Source organism: Patagioenas fasciata, chromosome 7 (assembly GCF_037038585.1).
Source record: "Patagioenas fasciata isolate bPatFas1 chromosome 7, bPatFas1.hap1, whole genome shotgun sequence".
NCBI lineage: Eukaryota > Metazoa > Chordata > Aves > Columbiformes > Columbidae > Patagioenas > Patagioenas fasciata.
Window position 1 is genome coordinate 18,011,044 of NC_092526.1, and position 18,614 is coordinate 18,029,657.

General features: G+C 41.1%; 1 protein-coding gene across 10 annotated transcripts in view; it reads right to left on the minus strand.

Annotated features, from left to right (window-relative positions):
• Positions 1 to 15,916, minus strand: part of ITGB6 (integrin subunit beta 6) — a 49,226-nt gene extending 33,310 nt beyond the window's left edge. For 2 of the 10 annotated variants that reach the window (XM_071810958.1, XM_071810956.1), the window contains exon 1: positions 14,858 to 15,287. The gene's annotated coding sequence lies outside the window, so the exon portion shown is untranslated. Of the gene's footprint in view, positions 1 to 496; positions 3,917 to 6,759; positions 6,985 to 14,857; positions 15,288 to 15,777 lie in introns of those variants that run through there. The other 8 variants (XM_071810962.1, XM_071810959.1, XM_071810957.1 and 5 more) reach the window with 7 other exon arrangements.
• Positions 15,917 to 18,614: the final 2,698 nt, after the last annotated feature.

An 18,614-nucleotide genomic window follows, 5' to 3' on the forward strand; every position in this document is an offset into this window, starting at 1 on the left:
GTTGCTGGCCTGAAAACATAGATCCTTTTTTTTTTTTTTCCCTGGACTCAGAAATCCTACCAAAGTTAGCTCATAAGTAGGTTGCTCTCACCAAGAGAACTGTCAGGATCAGAACTCCCTTTTCAAACTGGTGGTAGCTGCAGTCATGGGGCAGGATGTGATGGTAGGGATGGGTCTATACTAGTTAAAATCAACATGCCTTTAAACATTCCTGGGCATTGAGGCCAACTGGCAGAGAAAGACTTAAGTTTATGCTTGCAAATTGCCTATTGGGACCATTCTAGCAACCAAACTCAGCCCAGAAATTGTTTGCAGAGAGTGTTAATTGGAAGAGGTCAAATTAATGCCAGGGAGCATTTTAACAGTTTAATAGCATAGACAATCTCACTCTAATGCCTGGAAATATTCCCAGGCACATCCAATTTTACTAGGGTAGTAATGGGTAGTTTCCATGGGTAGTTTCATAACAGCTCAAGATTAATTATGCCAAGCCTACCTTTGCCCTGCCCTTGTGTTCCCACCCCTTCGCTCTTGCCAGCACTCACATCCAAACAAACAGCAGCTGATTCAAAGTGATCCGATTAAAATCCAGTCATCTTCCGGGGTTGGGGGGGTACTTTTCACCTGGGCGGGTCCGTTGAATCATGTGGCTGCCCAGTCCCAGGCAAGTGCGGGGTAAGGGAGGGATCAGGAAAGACGGGCAGAGTTGGCAGGAAAGGTGAGAATATGTTATAATTCATTTAGCCCAGCTTCGGCTGTTGTGGAACTGTATCTTTACATTTCTATTCACAACATTTCTTGGTCTCCTTTAACTGCTTTCTATACCTTGGAGTGTCCTTTGTAAGGCAGTTTTTCAGCTACAGCAATTTCCCATGGCATGAAAAAAGGCATCGATTAGATTATGTTTCCTCAGACGGTGAAGATGCAAATCTGTGAGGACACTGTAACTACATAAGGTCAAAAAGAAGTGAAGTCAACTGAAAATGTTATCTCATACCTCCTGTAAGTGCCATCCAACACATCTTATTTCCCTGCTTTTAATTTACATTTGTGTATGCATTCTCTAATATTGTTGCTATGTCTACAGCCTTGTGGAGCTCCAAAACCCAGTGCTTTCCCTTTCAATGTAGAAGGTCACTTTGTAGCTGTCACCAGTCCCTGATAATATAACAACACTTCAAAGCGTGTGCTCAAAGGACTCGGTGGCAGTCTTTCAGCCACCAAAAGGCATCAGACACCAGCAGTGTCCCAGATTAGGGAGCAGCCAGCTGAACAGCTGGCAATCAGGAAATGCTTATTCCTAGGTTCAAGATATAAAACTTTTTCGTGTCAACAGAACGAATAACACAGCCTACATTAAACATACAAATTCTGTTTGATATTATCAGCTCCCCATTTGCTTGTGTGGTAATATTTTATATAGGTCTTGGCAAGGACAGCATAACTGAAGGCTAAGTGCCTGCCTCTGAATGGGATGGCTGCCAAAGACTGAATAAGTCTTGCTTGCATAAAGTAACTAAATTACTGCAAATAATTAAGAATAGACCTCCCCAGATTGTCTAGAGACAGCAGAGAAGCAAAAGAAAGTAGCAGAACAAACAACAACAAAAAGACACAGGAAAAAAAAAGACAAAATCAAGGTCAGTTTTGATTTTAAAAACTCGCACAATGAGAAACTCACAAGACTGGACACAGTGGGAGTGAAAAAACACACTGACAGGGGTATGGGAGGTTAAGAGAGGTCCAGGAAGGGAGACAGCATGTACCAAGAGTAGATCTTGAGCAAGGCAAGAAAACCTAGGCAGGAAGTCGACAGATGATTCTTGTTTTGAAACGTCACCAAATACCTTGTGTAATATCTAAAGGTAAGTTGACTAGGAAATTCCTCTACTAATTTAATGCTTTATTTGCTCTAACTATCACACATGCTAGAAGAGTAGAATCACAATCTGGAGTTGCCATGCTGATGTGAAGAGGATGTGTAAAAGCCTTTGGGGTCCTGGCCTTGCTTGGTTTGACAGCAAGGTTCCCCTTCTTCAAGAAGGTTTGTAAGATAGTCATGTTTTGTTCACCCACATTTGAAGCATCAATCCAAAGAGATGTAACAAAAAGGTAGTTTATAGTACAGACAGAACATAATCACTATTGCTTTCATCAGCCCCTATATATAAATTTTTGAGAAAATTCTGGTCTCAAATCAGAATTATGGTTTTATAATGACAACATTAGAAAAGAAAACAGCTCTTTATCTTTCAGTATGGGCAATGCTGACCAATGCAAGTCTGTGGTTCTTTAAAATGTAATAAAATTTGTATAGGATAAAATCTTTAGTGCATTTTCTCCCATACCTGACACTTATAACACATGATGATAGCACAGAAAGATATTTTGCTTATCCAGTCAACAACTGGAGGAGACTGAGGAGTGACTTCATTAATGTTTGTAAATATGTAAAGGGTGAGTGTCACGAGGATGGAGCCAGGCTCTTCTCGGTGACAACCAATGATAGGACAAGGGACAATGAGGACAAACTGGAATGCTAGAGGTTCCACTTAGATATGAGAAGAAACTTCTTCACAGTGAGGGTGACAGAGCACTGGAACAGGCTGCCCAGGGAGCTTGTGGAGTTTCCTTCTCTGCAGACATTCAAAACATGCCTGGACACCTTCCTGTGTAACCTCATCTAAGTGTTCCTGCTCTGGCAGGGGGATTGGACTGAATGATCTTTTGAGGTCACTTCCAATCCCTAACATTCTGTGATTTAACAAATTGACTGATGAGTAACAAGCATTGAATACCGAGGTACAGAAAGAAAGATAATGCTGGAAACAGGGAATAAGAAATAAAACAAAAATATTAGCCTCAAGTTGCATTTCACTAATAATAGTGGGCTGCTTTTCCGCTAGATTAATGCTGTGTCTTTTCTGGCACACTGAGCTGAGTCTACAAGTTAGCCTGGTGATGGGTCTGTAAAGGTTCGAGAATGGGAAGTGTTTGCCTACAGAGGCGTGCCTCACCATTGGCTATTTCAAATCTAAAAATACTTTATTTTAGAAAAAATACCAGCCTCTCCTGCAAATAGAGTATGAACTGATGTAGCATAATTACACATAGAGGGACACCAGCCCAAGAGAAGACAACAATTAGTTCCTTTTGTGCTAGACAAAACCTGAAAGAGGCGGCATGTTAGCTCCACTGAAAGCTTATCAGTCAGCATAAGAGATGAGTATGTTCCAAGCTCATCAGAGCCAGGAGAATTTCTTTTAATTTTAAGCTGGAAAGCTATCCATATGGAGGAAAAATCCTTGTAAGAGATCTTTTGGCCTCACACGCAACCCAGCTCTTAATGCCCAATGTTCTTCCCATACACACTCCCACACTTGAAGACTGGAAAAATACTGAGCAATTTAAAGTCTGAATGTTGCACAGGCTGAGATGGTTCTCAGAATATTTACAAATGTGGGAGGAAGCGACTCCTGCAGTTCAGAAAACATTTCTCTCTTCCTGCCTTTCATCAGGGAGTTTTACAAGACTGGAAACAGTGAGGTGGGGTCTCCCTGCTCTCTGTCACCTACAGTGACATTCACCAACTCAGTGCACAAGTAAAAGGCAAAGAGGGACACTCATTGGGTCAGAGGCAGGTTGCTTTGTATTTGAATCATCTGATGACTTCTTTTTCTCTCCCTGGTTGGCTTCCAAATCAAAGCTATCTAGAAAGCTCATGGCAATCCCTAACGGGGAATCAAAGTAGACTTCTAAAGTTTAGGTCAAGCATTTTGAGAATATTCAAGAATATTCAAAAGTCTACAGAATTAGTGGTTAAAATACTTTCTTCCAAAGAAGACAAATGTTCTGTAGCTGCACAATCACGTGCTTCCAGCCTCTTGGGCCAGCAGAAACGGAAGGCATTTTCTTCGGAAAAAGCCTACCCAGAAATACATCCCTCAGCAGCCCGACAGACCCAGTTCCAAAGAACAGCGATGACAGATGTTTCAGAGAATGCCTGTCAATTAGCTAAGCAAGGAAGCTTAAAAAAAAGCTTCCAATCTTGAAACTTAGTTTTATCTCTAAGTAAACAGAGGTGGTTTGAGTAGCCTCATGGTGGAATGAAAGTCCTGCGAACAGGACAATCCAGAACAGAGAGAAATCACAGACAAATACAGTGATAACATTGGGAAGACTCTCCTGTCTCTACCTTTGCTGCAGTGTAAGTCCTGGAAATACTTTAGGGAGAGCTGGCAAAAACATTTAAAAAGGAAGCAACAATCCCTAATGAATAGTCATATTTAATGGAGAAATTCACAATGACAGTGAATGTAATTAATCAGTAATTTTTTACCTTTTTTTTTTACTTGTATTTTTCTCTAGATATAAAACAACAGTATCACCTAGCAAATCATGGTGTAAATAAATAAATGCATGTGGATTTATTAATTTTAAATGCCAGGTGATACTATTTGCTACCTCTTTCTTTGTTAATCAGCATGGTGAGAGGTGGGTATTGCTCCAAAAGAAAATGACATCAATTCAAAGAAACCACTGTAAGCATCTCAGTTCTGTATTAACAACATGGACCCTGCAGTAAGCGAAGACATGAACATATGGTGATGGAGCTGCTTCACACAAGCTCCCATGTTTTGGGGTGTACCAATATCATGTCCCATTTGCAGTCTAGGACCAAAACACTGCTGTGCAGGCTAAGACACAAAGCTCACCCAAAACATGGGCAGGTGTTTGGAGAGCAAAACCTCTCTTGCTCTCCTCTTCAGGTGTGGTTGCCAAGCATAGCTACGCACAATGGAAAGCAGCTTTAGGAGGAGATGAGGGGTCTCTGTAGCTCCTTCCAGTGGGTTGTGGGAACCAACAAGCCACTCAGACGAAAGGAATTTTTCCCCTCCAGTTCTGAGCAAGTCGGCTTTTTGGGGATCCATGACTCAGGCCATGATTCATGCTCTGGTCTCCTTTCGTTTCTGGAGCAGCACACTGCTGTTAGATGAGGTCAAGGAATGAAGTCAACAACCCACCTCTGAACAAACAGAGAGGGAGAGAGGGGAGAAGGAATTGCTCACCAACTGTGCGATGAACAGCAGGCAGAAAACCCAGGGTGTTTTCAACTGATATTTACCATGCTCTCAGCTCTGACCAGTTCCAGCTGAGGGTGTGAGCGAAACTTTGTCCTTCGTTTCCTTTACGTGGGTGAGCACCCTGAAAGATTTGTTTGCTTTTCAGATTTAAACACACTCTCACACTCAAAGTGAAATAATCAAACCTCCAGACTGCTTAAGGGCTGAGGTGGAACCAACAGGAAAATCACATAGCTTTCGAGCAGGACTGCCAGCCAGCCCACAGCACTCAAAACATGCCAGGGACATCCACACAGCCTATCAAATCTGGCCTCAGTTTCTGTTTGCTTTTTGCAGTTAGATGGTAGACTTTGTTCTCCCTGAGCTATAAAAACCTGGTGCTGGGGAACCAGAACAAGCACCTCTGTTTGGTGCTGGTGGAAGGCTGAAGGCATTGCTGAAGCTTTCTAGGAGCTACTCTGACCCAGCCAGTGTGGTTTCTATTTACAGACACACAGCAATCAGGCCACTCACTCCCTACAGCGGGTGCAGACTGTCCTGGGGAGAACAACAGGATTTAGGGTTTGCAGAGCCTTTTGTGCAAAGTGCTGCCATCTTACGGCTACTCTGAAGCAGAGAAATCATTACTTTAAAAGTTCTGTGGAAAAAAGATGTTCAGATACTAACAGCCCTATTACCTTTTAGCAATATTTTGCTTTGCTACATATGTAAGAACCTTCGGAAATGTTCATAGCTTTGTTCAACAATTTTATCGTTTATGTGATATTACAGTTACAATTTTTTGTTAGTGTGATTTTTTTTTTAATTCCTGTCTCATCTGTCACAGTAGACAGAACATTAGTCTAGTGTTTTTGTTATAAGCTCAGCTATGTGACTCTGTAATACCAGAAACTGTTTCCAATATCTTTGTCAGTATAAATTATTAACTGTATTTTGAAAATCTTACCTATTGTTATGTGCGTGTTTCTTATGGAAACGGGAAGGAAATTGGAACCAACAGTGTCTGCTCATATGTAAACAGAAACATTGGGAAAACAAACATATGGAATGATTAGTCTTTCTACAACTCTTCTTAAAGTACTGGCAAGAATAGTTGATATTATATATCTAACTAAAACCCTGCAAGACTAAGAACATCCAAATAGAACCATCTCTAAATAAAAATAAAATCAACTAAATAAATTCCAAGTGTCTTGGCTAAGTAACACCAAAAGGATAAGGCAGGACAGATTTTCTTTAACAATGTCTTCCAGGAGTTCAAAATGATTGATCACGTAAATACTGTCAATAATATTTGATCCACTGACACCTTATGCTTCTTATCTCACAGGTTTGCAAGTGCATTGCTGTGCTTCTGTTGGACACTTAGCACACAGGATTACCATAATTTTAAACCTTTAAAAAAAAAAAATTCTTAACAATGTGTTAACATTGTCACAGGAGGCCATAGTCATGCTTTCTATCTGAACCAATAAATCAACAGGAATTCTAAAAAAAACTATTGCAAAAACGGTACAAAGCAGAAGGCACAACACCGCAAAGGATCTCATAGATACTGAAGATGTGTCCTTTCACCTTAGTTAACTGTATTAATAAACTGATGAAAAATCCATCAGAAGACTACTCAGAGTGTTCAACTCTGGCACAGAGGCAAATCGAAAGTGGTTCTACTCACCTTTGTAGTACTTGCAAGAACTAGATGAGCTCTCTATTATCCAGTTTGCAAGCAAATAAGTTCCATTTTACTGTGATACCCTCACCTAGAGTGGTTTGTTCCTGTCACTCTTACTAGGAGGCTGTTTCAGAGACTTCACTCTTCTCATGGCTGGAAATTTCCTCAGCTCCAGCCTGGATGGACTCACTTTCAATTTATATCCATTTGTTTTAATGACAACATTGTCTGGTAACTTAAATAACTTCTTTCCTTTCCTAGTATTTGCCCTGCCCTTCTTTCCCCCCACCCCATTGATGTATTTATAGACAGCAATTGTATAGCCCCCATTCTTTGTTTTGTCCAGTACTACTTCTCTGCATTTCTTTCAAGCCTCTGTCCTAATTATGAGTGGCAGACTGTTCACAGCACTGCAGAGGAGCTTTGACCAGAGCTTCCTGCAACAGTGGCTGTACTTACGTGTCCCTTCTTCTGTCTCCTGCATCGTATCTCACGAGGACAATTTTTGCCTTTCCCATGGCTTCATCTCAGCTCTCTCAGCATCCGTTCTAGAACTGACCAAGACATTTTGTGCTTTGTCTTGCCCAACTGATAAGCCACAATTTGTAACAGAAATTGTTTCCATCTCAGTTTGTGGATGATCTGGCACTTGTGCTATTAAATTCCACCCCCCACCTCCATCTCTCAAATTCCCCCACAACGTGCATGTAATGGTATGGATATTTTTCTTATCTGACCATGCCAGTTTCAGAAACAATGAAAATAATAATACTTTCAGAGACCAGCTGAAACTGTAATGCTTGAGAATCACTACCCAGCCTTTAGTTACCCCAATAATTTCCTTACCAGAACAGATAGTGTCATATATACATTTTCTCAGCCCTTATACATTGTATTAAACATTTACTACTTTCATCCTATGCTGTGCATTTTGTCTCCACATTCCCATTTATTATTTCTTGCAAAAACGTGTACAAAATTTCCATGTTACCAAGGTCAGATTAATGATGGTGTAGATGCGATGTCACTTTTTCCTCTGCTCTCCTCTCTCCTTTGTCTTGGCAGATCTTTTAAGAAAAACTTTCTTCTGTACTTGAAATTTAATTTGCTCATTCATTCAGCATTTTAGGATAGAAAACAGACATCATTCCAGTGTGGGCCTACTATACTCTGGATTTACTTTGCAAGTTTGTAAATTTTAATTTTTATTTCTACAGATTCTTCCCATCCTGGTTCTATTTTTCTCCATGTTCTATACCATCCTCTTCACCAAAAAGAACATAACGTATTTGGTTTGGACAGTATCTGTACAATCTCTAGTCTCTACCCCATCCTTACCAAATACCGAACCACCATTTACTCATATGGTAGAAGAAACTTTCAGTCTTTCAAATTTTGTTTGCACATCGTAAGTCTGTAACCTTCACAAACCTGACCGCAACCTGTGTTTCTTGGTTCCCAAGATACAATTTTCATTGATGATCTGATATGGTGGGGTTTTCTTCCCCTATAACTTTCATTCTCTTTGCTTACTCCTAATAGGTATTTTTTTAAGGATTTATTATGCAATAAGGTACTAACACCTTTCACTCTCCACTTACAGTGCAAAATGCAGATTTTTAAAATATTCTTTAAATTAAAGAAACTATAATACTCAGATTTGGAACCTTCATCCACTTGGCATTGCAAACCAATTTCTTTAGGTATGACACTTGGAAAGAACAAATTTTTAAAAACTCACAGGCCTATTCTTGTTTATTTTTAAATTATTTTCAATTTAATCAAGTTGAGATAACTTTAGCTAGGTTATTTTCTACAACCAGCTGCTCTATGTCATGACTACCTAACACCTAGAATAGCATCATGGTAGTCCAATGAGTGCTTAATGATGAAATCTTCCAGCTATTACACCCTGGAACAACTGGCTCCACTGTTATCAGTAACATTTGCTTTATACTCTATTTCTGAGCAGTTAAAATCTCCTGCAATGAGACAATGCTTGAAAGTTTCTCTTTCATGCTTGTCATCATCTGGGTTGGATATATGTAACAGTTCCTTAATGGTCCTTCAGAAGATCTTTAGTTTGACAAATTCCATCCTGCCCATGCCACCTCTCTCTGCCTCTGTAGGCGACTTCATTGTCACTAAGTGATGCCTCTGTGCCTCTGCTTTTTTCCTAGTTTTCTTAACAGTCTACACGCTGACTTAACTGCATTTCAGTCATAGATCACTCATCCACCATACTTTGTTCTTAGTGGAAAATTTGGAGTCAGCCTGGGTGCTGCAGTTCTAGCCCGTGTCAGTTTGCACACCATTTTTGTACACAAACACCTCAGCTCATCTTCTACAATAATGTGCAATTTTAAAAATTACCTTGCTCACATCCTTTTTATTCCTGACATCCAGAACATTCACATCACATTCCCACCCATGTCAGTACTGATTGCTCCTGTCCATTTTGCTCCTTTCTCCTTTTCAGAACCAGGCGTGCAAGTTACTTATAAGTGTCCCCCAAACTTCTATTTCCTAGCTTACAATTATTATACTGATTATACTGATTTATCAATATATATTTTTATCACGTATTATTTTGTAGTATGTTACACTATATTGATATCAATAATAACAATCTTGGTTCCAGAAAATTAATACCACGTTTGCTTTGCTGGAGTTCATCTAGTTTGTGTGAGAAATCCTTTTCTGAAAAGTTAAATGCCTTGCAACACTCCTCATAACATCAATTCTTAAGACATCTGCTGCTCTTTATTATCTTGCGTGCTTTAACACACCCTCTTCAGGAATGAAACGCTGCAGTCAGAGCCTTTCCTTCAGGACAAACCTACTCACACAGATTTCCCGTTTTGTGTTTGTCTCAGTCCTCCTTCAGTCTTTTATCCTACAATGTGAGCTGGTACAAAGTTATATTTCATCCCAGAGATTATTGCATTACCACAGACACTAAAATGGCTTCTGTTCTATAAATGGAATAAATAATAAACCTGCACACACATACTATGTGTGCATCTGCCTGGAATACAACCATTTTAGCTTGAAATTATGCTGCAATAGTACTGCTGACTTTACAATTATGGAATAGTTTTAAAATACGTTCAGTTAAAATAAAAGTATTTTTGAATGAAAGAGATAAAGTGAAAGCTTTAATATACTTTTGAACTTGAGTAACTGTGTGAGCTGTCTCATCAGTTCTCCTGGAGGTATTTTAGTCATTGGGAGTTAATCATTACCTGAAATACGTAAAAAAAACAATTCAAAGCCAGTCTACAATACAGTGTTGTGTTAGGGAAGAAATGCAGACATTGAGTCATAGCTGTCAGTTATTCATTATACTTCAGTCAGTTATGATGTGATTCTTTTCAGCATTATTCTTGCTTTTGATTTACAGTAAGATACTAATCTGGTGGATGAGACTTTCTCAATTAGAGCAAGACCCTTCCCACCCTAATAAGGAGGGAGGTTTGAGTTTCTAACTACCATAAGGTTGCTACAAAGTTTTAAAACTGCATGAAAAATATACATAAGGTTAAAGAGGTTAATGAGTTATGTTAATTTGGAAGAGGCATCTGAATGCCCTTTTACATCAGAGGATGTACTTTGCTCAGTAATGTCTAAGAGCAACAGGAGAGACCAAGGAAAATTCAAACAAGTCAAATACTGGTGCTCTGGTCGCACCCAGAGACTGCACCAAGCCCTGAAAGTGCTTGTGAGTGAACCTCCAGGAACAGCAAACACGGCGCTGGGGCTCACACACAGGAGGTGCCTCACTCTGCAGTTTCTAGAGATACAGTCAAGAGCAAACTGGTTCCCAACTTGAGCACATCAGGTGCTTACTGCTACACAGAAGAAATCTGCACTGGAAAATATCAATCCAACATATCATTTGCTCATTTTATTTTTCAGCTGTCTTTCTGAACTTCAAAGCTAGGGAAGTTACTCTTTTGCTCTGTAGTGTGTGAACTTTCTTACATGTAGGAAAAACATAAACGCCCTCTTCTGCCTGTGTCATGCTTACCTGAACACAAAGGGGATGGGTACATGACCTACAAGTCAAAATCATGGTAACAATTTCAAGCAAGATTATCTAATAAATACTGTCAGCAGTGCTTGTGGAAAGAATATATTTATCATTGTCATAATTTTCTGTTTCCTTTTTGGAAAGCTGATCAATATTTATGGTTTCAAACATATACAGAAGCAAACAAAGCCATTGCAGTTATTTATCAGGCTGTGCTGATACACAACTACTCATGATGCCTGCAGTCACATTACTGATAAAACCACTCATTTTTACTATGTCTCCTTCATCATCAGTTTGCTCATATGGAGTAATAAAACCTATTTTTCCTTCATCCTGAACTGATATTTCTGTTCTCATGCATTACCATCTGATTCATCCTTACCACTTGTATAGGAGTATTTTTCTTTTCCTTCCCTGGTGCTTAAAAAAAAACAACAACAACCTCTTAGGTTTATTTGCTATCCTTGTGTGTTGAGCAATGACAGTTTTACTTAGCTTATGCTTCTGAACGTACATATTAACAAATCTTTCCAGACCTGACCTTCTGCTTATATTCTTCTCAGTTTGCAGTCTTCATAGTATATAATTTTCTTTATGATCCTGGTACTGTGCTGCTTCTGCTGTTCTAGTGATGCTTGAGGAATATTGTTCCTTGGAAGAAGTTGCTCCTCTCTTGCAACCAGAATCAGTCCAGGCTGAGGGTGATACAGCACATTACAAGCTCCAACCCGGGCAGCCTTTCTGGCTGCAGAAATTCCTTAGTGCAGCTCTTGTGGGAGAAATCTGTCCACCTCTTTCTGTTTATAATGTCTATTAATACTCTGAATAACAGCACACGCATCATAGAGGCCTTGATTCTATTCTACAAGGACAGCAGGTAAATGCTGCCAGAAAAATAACAGTCTCATGTCAGGAGCAGGGGATTTCCAAATTTGAGCCTGAAAGTCTGGGCAGAGGACAGCCAAGCACAGGAGGTATGGAAGCCAGGAAACGGTCAGAAAGGGAGCAAAGCTTGCCAAAGCTGACTTCATACAGCCATTTGAGGTATTGGCTGTGGGTTTAATACCCATTGCTACTGGATGAGAGGAATTGCTGCACTGTGGGATCGAAGGATGCAAAAAGCATCTTCTGGTGATGATAAAGATTATCATTACAAGTTGGTTTTCTGCTCTGGGGAGGGACAGCAGCATTTGCAGTCCTAACCTCTCGATGGTTTTCCTAAGGGAGGAAAAAGCAGTCTCTATATGACCTTAATAAGACACTTCTGCAGACACAGCCAGGAGGTTTTATCATATGAGTGCTGTTCCCAGGTAGTCTGGCAGGGTCTCATTGCAGGGGCAGGTAGTGCTAAATGAAACCTCATTTTGATCAGACTCTACCTTCCATCTGACAAGCCTGCAGATGGTCAAATATTGCCTTGTCACAGCCTTTGGGCTGTCTGGGTGCCAGCAATGGGAAACAAGCCCTAAAGGAGAAACCTGGCCTTAGGTTTGCACCTCTGTACCCCCAAGAAGACTCTGCCAGTCTGCTGAACTCACCTCAGCTGCTTCAGTTGTTACTGGGAGAAAGTGCTGAGCAAGAGTACAGGGAAAATCTCATGCACTCATTTGTGTTTTCTTACACATGGGATACCAGTGAGCAAGTCAGATGAGAGTTTCAGATACCATGGAGATGCTGACCAGGTCACAGAAGTTTGATTTAAGAGGCATATTCCTGCATTCCTAAACTTTCAGAATGAAATGTTGTAAATACAGGACAGCCATCTTACGAATTTCCCCAAGCCCCTTCACTCTTAACAGATAGTGTGAAAGTTTTAATTAGAGCTTTGACAGAGAAATATATCAGGACTACTGTATCATTTTGCTTTCATGGCATGCTTCAGCGAGCTGATGCAGATTGATAGGTCGATGAGATATATCAATATTATAAGATACACCATGTTCAGGCTGAACACATTAAAGGCTGCCATTAAATTTTAACATAGGTCATGAGTCACTCAAACTTATTCAGGCATCCAGAATTACTATGAAAAGTCTGAGTAACAAGGGGGTTTCTTCTTTCATTCTTATGTAAGCAGGATAATGAGGCACCTGAACAAAGGTTCATATGAGACAACTTTAACTCTTTTCATATAAAAATAGCTCAGACATTTAGATCCTAATACAGAAAAATCTACATTGGTATTTTGCTGGACTTCACCATAGCTTTCTGACAACTAACATTTTGACAACTTGATTTGAGGGAGTGTGTTAAGATCATCAAGTGTGGTAAGAAAAAAATCTGTGTACATAAGGAAAACCAAACCAGACCAACAAAGAAACACACCTTTTTAAATAAGGTTGTCCCCCACATCTACCAAAGAGAGAACAGGTAATGTTCAAATTGAGTGCTATTTTACTCAGTTCTCTTTTTGACCATGTATTAGTATTGTCAGCTAAAGTTTCTTAAAACGGTGTTTAACTGTAAAATTATTTTGGATTAGAACTCAACCACATGACTCAGTCACTAAGGTGACTTACTGCATTGACTAGTCCTTGACTTTACTGGCACTAACAAAGGCCGTATGCCCTACAAATTGTGTTAAGTATTTACATGATCTTGCATACTTTGGTCAATATGTTATCATGGCTTATCATTCTTTTTCTGTTTTTATTTTTGTTAATTCTGTTCTTTTTCTAGCTCACCTCTCTCTAGACCAACACACAACTCCTTATAAACACTATCTTAATAATACATAGACATGCAAGCTCAGCTGAGCAAATAGGTGATATTTTCTAATACTTCTTATCAGATTAACAGTTTCCATTTCTGTTTCAGTAGCATGGAAATATTTTGTTCTCAGAGAAAAAAAAACAAACAAACAAAAACCCAAAAAAAACCAAACAAACAAACCAAACCAAAACCTAAGAACAAACAAACAAAACTCCCCACAACTTTATTTTTAACTCCTCACAGTAGGATGTATGTTGATGAAGGATCTGATGATGACATTCATTGCAGACTATTATTCAAAGTACTTGCTCCCATAAGGTTACTCATTCACTTTCTGCACATTTTTGGTAAGCCTGTGGTACCTCAGAAACTGTGTCTGTTGCTGAGGACAGCAGAGGTCACTCACAGAAATCTAGAGGTCTTCCAGAAGGACAAGGATTGGTTTTTGGCATCCTGAATAGAGGCAGCTCTACAGTGAAAGACCATTGTTCAAAAATGACACAATCATCAGAGATGGTGGCACAGCAAAAGAAGTGCTGAGAGCCTTGCAACCAGAGATGCAGTAACAGGTCTATTGATAGCATTACTTTTCCCCAGGGATGGCGTCTTGTGAGTGACTCCATTAGCTGCTGACAGCAGACAGACTGAGCTGTACTGCGAGCGACAGGGAAACACTCATCAGATGGCCCCAGCCACAGCTGAGGAAATGCACAAAAGAGATAGCTGGCAAGTGTGGTGCTTTTCTTGCTGTTCAGAAGAAGTTAGTCACATCTCTAAATTTAATGCTCTGTCCCTTTCCTTTCAGCAAGGCAATCATCTTATGTACAGACTCACTGTTTGCAGAAAGGGCGCTGCTGTTGATTCAATGCACCCTTGGAAACTTCCCAGGATGTGGAGGTGGGGTCTGAATTCCACACTGGTTGCTAATTGTAAGGAAAAACCCCCAAGTATATTGAAATTTGTTACTTTGAATAACCAGGAGAAGACACCTACCTAATCTTGCTACCTGTCATTCAAAGCTGTTCTGTGCTTGACCTCTCACACTGCATGTAGTAAAACCTCCCTGGCTGCGTGGCCAGCAGGACGTGTGCTCCCTTTGGTGTCTCCAGCACATTTACTCACAGAAACAGGGTCACACAGCCTAAATGACCTATATCCTTAGAGCCAAAGACCCCTACTCTGTCTACAAGCTTAAAAACATCCACCCCTACAAAACCAACCTTGAGGCACCTGCAGGTGCTCTCCACACTTAAAAGATCATACTACCAGCTAAACAGATGATACACAAGATTTTCTACACACAATTACTTCCTACTTTGCTCCAAACACATATAGAAAAACATGTTACCTTACCTCCCATTCCCCAGTACACGTGAGCATTTTTCTGGGTGCAGCCGTCCTCGTGCTGCAGCCCAGCTTTCTGCTGGATCACAGGGAGCTTCTCTTTCTCCGCATGGCAGCTGCCGTGCTCCTTGCCAGCCCTGCAGCCGAGCCTCCTTCCTCACAGCCACACCACCGTCCTGCTTCTCCTAACTTCGGTTTTCTTTGTGAATTCCGCAAGCTCACCAGGTGTCTGTGTTTTAAACATCAATACCTTGATTACTGGCTTTCTTCAGCAGGTTTTCTACTCTCCAAACCATAACCCCTCTAGAAAGCTTGAAGAAAAGTGTCCTAAAATGCCATTAGTCAAAAGTCCTATTCTTCACAGAGGAACACTAATAGTCCTTCATAACCGAGCAGGCTATTTATAGGAATGGTGACAGTGTGTCCAACCCCACAGCACAATAAGCATGAGGCAGTCCACACAAGACATGATGATAGAGGCTGTTCATAAAAACAGAACTGTAATTCACGTGCTTTACGTCAATAGTGATTTGAGCAATGATTTTCTCTCCTTACTCCAGAGGAAAGAAATAAAAGCCCTCTTACCACGGGAAACATAGCACAATGCCACTGGAATAATTAATCCATTCTTTTAATGAGCAATGTTGATGCTATTTTGATTTTTAACAGTTTTACGTTCATCATAACCCTAATCCACCCTCCTTCTGCGCTGCAGTGCTTCCACCTCTCATGCACTTGCTTTCTGCCCAGGTCACACACACTTTCTGAAGGTGCATCTTCCCCATAAACTGTACTGCAAATTCATCTTAACAGATGTAGAATCAGGTCATTTGAACTAAGTAGCAGAATACAATTAGCTTGGGATAAACAACAGATGAAACCCAGACAAGACCCAACCCAAAACAGAAATGGCAGGGAGATAAAATTACCTTAGGGTATGAACAAGAAAGCATCAGTACCAGTTGGGTTGTGAATCGGAGCAGGAAACAGCTGTAAAATTCTCTTCTAAGGTACTAAGTAGGAAGCTGGGTATAAAGAGCAGAAGCATCCGAGTGTGTACATCATTTCCCTGGGCAGGAGATGAAGAGCTGGGGGTGCACTGTAAGGGGAGGGAAAGCACACAGGAAGCAGACAGGGATGAGATGAGTATCTAATGTAGCACTTAGTGCAGGATTGGAAAAACCTGAGAAGAGGTAAGAAAAGGGCATCACTTGGAGCAGAGCTGGGAGCTGTGGTGCCTGGGGCACCCTGCGGTGGCACAGTGGGATCAGCAGCCCACTGGCCCCTTCCCCATAGCCAGGCTGCCCTACTACAGGGGCAAAGGAGCCCAATGAAGACCTCATGGGCTTCAGTCCCAGCTGGGCACTCCTCACCACCTGTACTGCCACTTCCTCTCTACCTGCAGTAATAAACAGAGCAACCATCCTGTCCCTGCAAGATCCAAGTAGGAAGAGCTGATGCTCCACCCTCCCTCATCACATCCCATTGCCCCGTCTGGGTCACAGCCCTTTGGGCTGGTGCACACAAGTGTGGAAACAATGGTCTCCATGCGGATTCTCCCTGTGCTGCAAGCATGTGAGGTGTGCTGCTGCAGAATAAACACCCTGTGTTGTCCTCTCGCCCTCCCCGCCTTCAAATAAATGAAATCCCTCAGCAAACTCCACTCACCTTGTGCCTGTGGGTGACTTCCACCAGCAAGCTGGAGGCACAGCAGTTGCAGTGTCCCTTGGATGTGGGGTGCTGCAGGACACCCTGCAAGGTCTGCCCCATTCGGTGTGTCCCCGTCCTCAGACAGGACCAACTGTGCTGCAGTGCCATGCTCAGGCAGGACCATATCTGGCAAGCAGAGCCCAGGGAGGCACACTGCGGTGACCGCTGGAGGGTACTTCTTTAATGTCAGTGTCACTCATGCCTGCACCTGCTTTTCGACAGAAAGTCACCTTAGGCCAGAGATGGCTCTGCATTCAGTTCAGCCTGTCCTAGGGTATGAAAGGACAGTGGTGGAAGGCAATTTTCTCTGAGACCATCCAAGCTGTGGTGTTTCAGAGAGAAGAGCAACAAATGACAAGCAGAAGAGCTTCAAGGATGGACCTAATGTAGAACTGATAGGAGAGGCAGTAAGGTCAGAATAGGAGTAGAAGGTTATACCGTAAGAGAAGAGTCACTTAGAACTGGATGGAAAAACTAGCAGAGGACAAATTTCACTCTGAAGAACAGCCACACTTGTTATCCCCTATGAACTCACATCATGGCTCTTCATTTATATGTCCCTGTAAGCTAATTAGGGCCTACACTTGTAGAAGTGCCTGGAAAACATGGATGTGGAAGGATGGAGCAAGAAAGCCCACCATGTTACCCCAGCCAGAAGCTGTGTGGGGCAGGAGGTATTTCCCTGCTCTCCCTATTTCTGGCTGTCAGTTGCCATTAGTCAGACGCAGTGAGTCCCACACGGCCTTGGCGAGCTGTGTCCAGCACATGGGGTCACCAAACAACGTGCCCACCATGGGCCAAAAGCATGAGCTGCTTGCAGCAGCCAGGGAACATGGGGCGAGGGGGGCACCAGGGTGTCGGCAGCACCAGAGATCTCCCCTGACCTCACACAAACACAGCAGCCTCGCTCCCTGTAACAGATGCTTATATATATTTATATAATACAAGTCATAAGGACTATTTTTCTGGGCTTTCACCATCAATGTGCTGCTAGGACTCTGACACATCAGGGAATTCTATTAGGAGCCCTTGAAAATGGAATTTAACTGCCTACAGAATGACTTTCTAACAATAATCAGCAATAAAACTTCTCTACTGAACTTCTGGGCCATGGTCAGTATAGTGGAAAAGTACAACATTCCATTATGATAGTTTTAACATAAAAGTATCATTAATTTGTCAAAAAATATTGGACTCAAACCTGTAGATAACAGGTAATTTATTAGATCTGAGGGGGAATTTTTTGCTTGTTTTTACTATTTTTGTTTTCTTAAATAAGTGTAGTCTCTTCCTAAGTGTAGCTTGCCAAATCCTCCTTTCAGTACAGTGTTTCTAGCTACATTTTTGGCACATTATTCTTTCACTTTTTTTTTTTTTTTTTTTTTTTTTAATCTGATGACTCAAGGAGGAAAGGTTTGCAAACTCTGACAAGCTAGAATGCCAGACACATGCTGGGGAGGACAAAATATCCTCATTTCTCATTAGTCTTTGTATGGGTCCTGAATACCTACAACTCAGGTTAACACTACATTGTTGTGGCACTTACCTTCTGTGCACCAGTTTAATACTGAGGTTGCTGCAAATGATAACCATGAGCTTTTCTTGTCCCTTGGGTGGCATCCACTTTCCCTTTTTGGAGGAAACATTACATAAACAATGAAGTGAGCTAAATTTATACTTCGACACCTAGACTTGCCATTCTATAGGTGGGACCGATTCAAGATTAAGAAAGCAATGGACATTAATAGAATTAGTATGATCAGTGGCTCAGGGGACAACAATTTGTCACACTAGCAGTACCTGAAAATGCATCTAAGAATTTTTTTGAATGATGTAAAGAATTCACATGAAAAGAGAAAGACAGAGCCCTTCCAATAGAGATAGTTGGATTTTGCCTTTGTTTCTTGAAGGAATACATTGCTAACAACCAGAACTGATTTTGTCCTTAGGTACGTATCCCAGGGAAAAAGATTACCCAAGTTGTCTGCAGTGGTAGCAACACGTAACCATCGTTTTTCTTTTTTCTTCATACAGGCATATAATTAAAATAATAATT